We start from the raw sequence: 7136 nt of genomic DNA, 5'->3' as shown, positions 1-7136 counted from the left end.
CTCCTCTTAATCCTTTAACAAATTGACCTCGGAGAGCCACCTTCAGGAGAGCATTGACATCAACAGCCAAATGCACGTTCCTGGACAACTCAAAAGACTGTGACCTGATTGGATGCTACTAATATGTGGAGGTGTTACAGGGATGGGCACTGTATGGGCCATGTGTGATATAAAGGTATCCTACCAAGCTAGTCAGTCTATCCTCTTCCCATCTTCCACCACCTTTTCCCCTTTATTGTACCCTTTCTCTTAGTTAGGTTTCCCTTATGTATGTCATTGTAAATTCCCTATTTGTAATAAATCCCCTTTTAAAGATCCAGTAGTTCTTGTTAATTACGATTAACTGGCACCCCAAAACTCAGCAGATTTCTACATTTGGCACCCCAGATGGGACTGTGATTAAATTCCACGGAGAATCCACAAGAAATTAATCTGCTTTAATCCACATTTGGAAATGTGTGGAGATCAAAGAACCGAGGAGTCTGGATCTTGGTAGAAACGGAAATACTGGTGAGTAAAAACTTTCCTTGTAATCTATGTTGTATGTTGCTCCTAATGATTCTGGTGTTGTTGCAGATCAGGCTATGTATTATGTTGTGTTAGCAGAATGATTCTGGATGCATTTAGCAAAGTTAAATATCATTTGTAGTTGGAAAAGTGGTTTATGTTTAAATCAGATTGAAAGTGAGAAAGTATTGTTTCAAAGAGTTAAGACTAGTGATGAGCGAGTACTAAAAAGCTCGGGTGCTCGAAGCTCGGGCCGAGCCTCCCAAGATACTCGTGTACTCGGGCCGAGCAACGAGCCCAATGTTATCCTATGGGAGACCCAAGTATTTTTGTGAAATGACCCCCCGGCAGCATGGAGAAACCCTAAAAATGGCACAAAAGTCTCAGAAGAGTGCTCAATTGACATGGCAACAGCATGGGGAAGACCCCTTGAAGCATTTATCACTGAAAAGTCACAGCTGTGAACAATTTTGTCCGCGTTTTACGCCATTTTTACGGACTCACCAGAAAACCTTCCAAAATGACCCCAAAATGATTTTTCATGGCGGAAATGTTAAGGGCACATACCCAATAGTGAGATAGAGCTGGTGTATGTTACTTTTTGAGATTAATACATGAAAGATTTTACGTGAAAACATTGTGTGGCACTCCGATGTCCCTGAGAAGAGACGTACATGAAGGCCTCTTGAGTGTAATGTGCCCATTTTGAGGAAGTGAGTCTTTGTAGTATTTTCCTTTGCCAGGGCAGTCCAAAATTGTGAGGTTCACCAATGCCCCTGCATACAGACGTGCATGAGGGCCTCAAAACATTAAGTGTCCATTGTCAGGAAGTGGGTGTATTATAGTATAGCCCTTAGGCAGGGCAGCCAAAAATTGGGAGGCTCCACATTGTCCCTGGATAGAGACGTGCATGATGGCCTGTAAACCTGAAGTGCCCATTGTAAGGAAGTGGGTCTATTTCAGTATAGCCCTTTGCCAGGGCAGCCAAAAATTGGGAGGCTCCACATTGTCCCTGGATAGAGACGTGCATGATGGCCTTTAAACCTGAAGTGCCCATTGTAAGGAAGTGGGTCTATTTCAGTATAGCCCTTTGCCAGGGCAGCCAAAAATTGGGAGGCTCCACATTGTCCCTGGATAGAGACGTGCATGATGGCCTGTAAACCTGAAGTGCCCATTGTAAGGAAGTGGGTCTATTTCAGTATAGCCCTTTGCCAGGGCAGCCAAAAATTGGGAGGCTCCACATTGTCCCTGGATAGAGACGTGCATGATGGCCTTTAAACCTGAAGTGCCCATTGTAAGGAAGTGGGTCTATTTCAGTATAGCCCTTTGCCAGGGCAGCCAAAAATTGGGAGGCTCCACATTGTCCCTGGATAGAGACGTGCATGATGGCCTGTAAACCTGAAGTGCCCATTGTAAGGAAGTGGGTCTATTTCAGTATAGCCCTTTGCCAGGGCAGCCAAAAATTGGGAGGCTCCACATTGTCCCTGGATAGAGACGTGCATGATGGCCTTTAAACCTGAAGTGCCCATTGTAAGGAAGTGGGTCTATTTCAGTATAGCCCTTTGCCAGGGCAGCCAAAAATTGGGAGGCTCCACATTGTCCCTGGATAGAGACGTGCATGATGGCCTGTAAACCTGAAGTGCCCATTGTAAGGAAGTGGGTCTATTTCAGTATAGCCCTTTGCCAGGGCAGCCAAAAATTGGGAGGCTCCACATTGTCCCTGGATAGAGACGTGCATGATGGCCTGTAAACCTGAAGTGCCCATTGTAAGGAAGTGGGTCTATTTCAGTATAGCCCTTTGCCAGGGCAGCCAAAAATTGGGAGGCTCCACATTGTCCCTGGATAGAGACGTGCATGATGGCCTGTAAACCTGAAGTGCCCATTGTAAGGAAGTGGGTCTATTTCAGTATAGCCCTTTGCCAGGGCAGCCAAAAATTGGGAGGCTCCACATTGTCCCTGGATAGAGACGTGCATGATGGCCTTTAAACCTGAAGTGCCCATTGTAAGGAAGTGGGTCTATTTCAGTATAGCCCTTTGCCAGGGCAGCCAAAAATTGGGAGGCTCCACATTGTCCCTGGATAGAGACGTGCATGATGGCCTGTAAACCTGAAGTGCCCATTGTAAGGAAGTGGGTCTATTTCAGTATAGCCCTTTGCCAGGGCAGCCAAAAATTGGGAGGCTCCACATTGTCCCTGGATAGAGACGTGCATGATGGCCTGTAAACCTGAAGTGCCCATTGTAAGGAAGTGGGTCTATTTCAGTATAGCCCTTTGCCAGGGCAGCCAAAAATTGGGAGGCTCCACATTGTCCCTGGATAGAGACGTGCATGATGGCCTTTAAACCTGAAGTGCCCATTGTAAGGAAGTGGGTCTATTTCAGTATAGCCCTTTGCCAGGGCAGCCAAAAATTGGGAGGCTCCACATTGTCCCTGGATAGAGACGTGCATGATGGCCTTTAAACCTGAAGTGCCCATTGTAAGGAAGTGGGTCTATTTCAGTATAGCCCTTTGTCAGGGCAGCCAAAAATTGGGAGGCTCCACATTGTCCCTGGATAGAGACGTGCATGATGGCCTTTAAACCTGAAGTGCCCATTGTAAGGAAGTGGGTCTATTTCAGTATAGCCCTTTGCCAGGGCAGCCAAAAATTGGGAGGCTCCACGTTGTCCCTGGGTAGAGACGTGCATGAGGGCCTCAAAACATTAAGTGTCCATTTTAAGGAAGTGGGTGTATTATAGTATAGCCCTTAGGCAGGGCAGCCAAAAATTGGGAGGCTCCACGTTGTCCCTGGGTAGAGACGTGCATGAGGGCCTCAAAACATTAAGTGTCCATTTTAAGGAAGTGGGTGTATTATAGTATAGCCCTTAGGCAGGGCAGCCAAAAATTGGGAGGCTCCACGTTGTCCCTGGGTAGAGACGTGCATGAGGGCCTCAAAACATTGTTCCCATTGCAAAGGAGCGGGACTCCTGTCGTTGTAATGTCCATTCTGCAAAGAATGGGCGAAAAAATTTACCACTGGGGGTATACCTGAAACAAAGGCCTAAGTATTGCAATTTGTAACGGTCATCATCATGGTGGCGCATGAGGAGAAGGAGGAGCAGTCCAGCGATTATCCAAAGTCCAGAAGTGTGTACCCATGGGTGAGTGGAGGTACATGGCAAACTTTAAATTCCGCTCTCATTTGCTGGTGGTGTGGTGAAGTCTGGCCCAATCCAACCCTTGTTCATCTTGATCAGAGTCAGCCTGTCAGCATTTTCAGTTGACAGGCGGGTGCGTTTATCTGTAATGATTCCACCTGCGGCACTAAAAACACGCTCTGACAAAACGCTAGCAGCAGGGCAGGCCAGGACTTCCAAGGCGTAGAGAGCCAATTCATGCCACGTGTCCAGCTTGGATACCCAATAATTGTAAGGCACAGAGGAATGTCGGAGTACAGTTGTTCGATCTGCAAGGTACTCCTTCAGCATCTGGGCAAACTTAGGATTTCTTGTGGCACTACCCCGCACCTCAGGGGCTGTGGTACGTGAGGGGCTGAGAAAACTGTCCCACATCTTAAAGACTGTTCCCCTACCTCTGGCGGATTGGACTTGTGCCTCTCTCGGCTGTACGCCTCGGTTGTCCACTGATTCATGACCTATGCCGCTAGCGTTTTGTGAGGGGAATGCTTTGCCTACTTCCGTGAGTATGGCCTTCCGAAACTGCTGCATTTTGGTTGACCTCTCCTCCACGGGAATAAGAGACAAAAAGTTCTCCTTGTAGCGTGGGTCTAACAGTGTTACCAACCAGTAATGATTGTCGGCCAAGATGTTCTTAACGCGAGGGTCACGAGACAGGCAGCTTACCATAAAGTCAGCCATGTGCGCCAGACTCTTAACAGCCAGGACTTCAGTAGCCTGACCAACAAGATGACTGAACATGCTGTCCTCCTCCTCCTCCTCCTCCTCCTCCTCCTCATCTACCCTGTCCTCTGGCCAGCCACGCTGAACCGAGGATATGACTGGTGTGCATGTCATATCCTCAATTTGGCCGGAGAGTTGCTCCATGTCTTCATCCTCCTCCTCGTCATAGTCCTCCACTGCACGTTGTGATGAGACGAGGCTGGGCTGTGTGTTATCACCCACACCCACTACTGTTTCTTGCTGCAACTCATCGCGCTCCGCCTGCAATGCATCATGTTTGTTTTTCAGCAGAGACCGTTTTAGAAGGCAGAGTAGCGGTATGGTGACGCTAATAATGGCGTCATCACCACTCACCATCTTGGTGGAGTCCTCAAAGTTTTGGAGGATGGTACATAGGTCTGACATCCATCTCCACTCCTCAGGTGTTATGTGTGGAGTTTGACCCATTTCCCGACGGCTTAGGTGATGCAGGTACTCAACAACTGCCCTCTTCTGCTCACATATCCTGACCAACATGTGCAGAGTTGAATTCCAACGCGTGGGGACATCACACACCAGTCTGTGAGCCGGAAGATGCAAACGGCGCTGAAAGCCGGCAAGGCCGGCTGAAGCAGTAGGTGACTTTCGAAAATGTGCAGACAGGCGGCGAACTTTTACCAGCAGATCAGACAGCTCTGGGTATGACTTTATAAACCGCTGAACCACGAGGTTGAGCACATGGGCCACGCATGGAACATGTGTCAGCTGGCCTCGCCTCAAAGCCGCCACCAGGTTCCGGCCATTGTCACACACGACCTTTCCTGGCTTTAGGTTCAGAGGTGTGAGCCAGTGATCTGCCTGCTGTTTCAGAGCTGTCCACAGCTCTTCTGCATTGTGGGGTTTGTCACCTATGCAGATTAGCTTCAGCACAGCCTGTTGCCGCTTCGCCGAGGCAGTGCTGCAGTGCTTCCAGCTTGTGACTGGTGTGGAGGGCACAGTGGATGAGGATGCGCAGGAGGAGGAGGAGGCTGAAGAGCATGACATTCCGGAGCTGTAGAGTGTGGGTGAAACACTGACTGAGGTAGGGCCTGCAAACCTTGGTGTGGGAAGGACGTGTTCCGTCCCTCGCTCAGACTGGGTCCCAGCTTCCACAATATTAACCCAGTGTGCCGTCAACGAGATGTAGCGGCCTTGCCCACAAGCACTTGTCCACGTGTCTGTGGTTAGGTGGACCTTGGGTGAAACAGCGTTGTTCAGGGCACGTGTGATGTTTTGTGACACGTGGTTATGCAACGCGGGGACGGCACACCGGGAGAAATAGTGGCGGCTGGGGACCGAGTAACGTGGGACAGCTGCCGCCATCAGGTCACGCAATGCTTCTGTCTCCACCAGCCTAAAAGGCAACATTTCCAGCGCAAGCAGTCGCGAAATGTTAGCATTTAGAACTGTGGCATGTGGGGTGTTGGCAGTGTATTTGCGCCTGCGTTCAAAGGTTTGCTGAATGGATAACTGAACGCTGCGCTGGGACAAGGACGTGCTTGATGATGGTGTTCTTTCTGCGTAGGCAACTGCAGGTGCAGGAGTGGAGGAGGCTTGTTCGCAGGCAGCATGGACAGAGGATTGGCTCGCATGCACAACCAGCGAAGACGTAGCAGTGACATCAGCAAGCACTGCTCCTCGACTCTGTTGTACTTCCCACAAAGTCGGGTGCTTGGCTGACATGTGCCTGATCATGCTGGTGGTGGTCAGGCTGCTAGTTTTGGTACCCCTGCTGATGCTGGCACGGCAGGTGTTGCAAATGGCCTTTTTTGAATCATCTGGATCCAACTTAAAAAACTGCCAGACTCGGGAAGACCTAACATTTGTACAGGCAGCTTGTGTCGTCGTGTTGTTCCGGGGAACGGTTGCCTGACTTCTGCCTGGGGCCACCACCCTGCTTCTTACTGCCTGTTGTGATGCTACGCCTCCCTCCCCCTGTGCACTGCTGTCCTCGCTCTGCATATCCTCCTGCCAGGTTGGGTCAGTTACTGGATCATCCATCACGTCGTCTTCCTCTTCCGCACCCTGCTCCTCCTCCTGACTTGCTGACAATTGTGTCTCATCATCGTCCACCACTTGTTGAGACACGTTGCCAACTTCGTGAGAACGTGGCTGCTCAAATATTTGGCCATCTGTACAGACGATCTCCTCATGACCCACTTCAATATGAGCTGGCGAGAGGCCAGAATGTGTGAATGGAAACGTGAACAGCTCTTCCGAGTGTCCAAGTGTGGGATCATTAATGTCCGAGGAGGACGTGTACTCAGCCTGGTGGTAGGAAGGAGGATCAGGTTCAGAAATGTGCGGTGCAGTATCACGGCTACTGACACTTGACCGTGTGGAAGACAGAGTGTTTGTGGTGGTGCCAATCTGACTGGAAGCATTATCTGCTATCCAACTAACAACCTGTTGACACTGGTCTTGGTTCAAGAGCGGTGTACTGCTGCGGTCCCCAAGAATTTGGGACAGGACGTGCGAGCGACTAGATGTGGCCCTTTGTTGTGGCGAAATTAGAGCTTGCCCACGACCTCGGCCTCTGCCTGCACCACCATCACGTCCACTTCCTTGTTCCTTGCCAATGCCCTTGCGCATTTTGCAATGCTGTGCACTGCTGACGTGTATATTCACTACTTGTGCGTTATATCAAAGTGTGTGGAAATTGCACACAAGTGCACCTGTACGCTGCCACCAACAGGCACACACGTGCGGTTTTAAAA

The sequence above is a fragment of the Anomaloglossus baeobatrachus genome, chromosome 1 (genome assembly GCF_048569485.1).
Source record: "Anomaloglossus baeobatrachus isolate aAnoBae1 chromosome 1, aAnoBae1.hap1, whole genome shotgun sequence".
Lineage (NCBI taxonomy): Eukaryota > Metazoa > Chordata > Amphibia > Anura > Aromobatidae > Anomaloglossus > Anomaloglossus baeobatrachus.
This window is presented reverse-complemented; position numbering follows the sequence as displayed.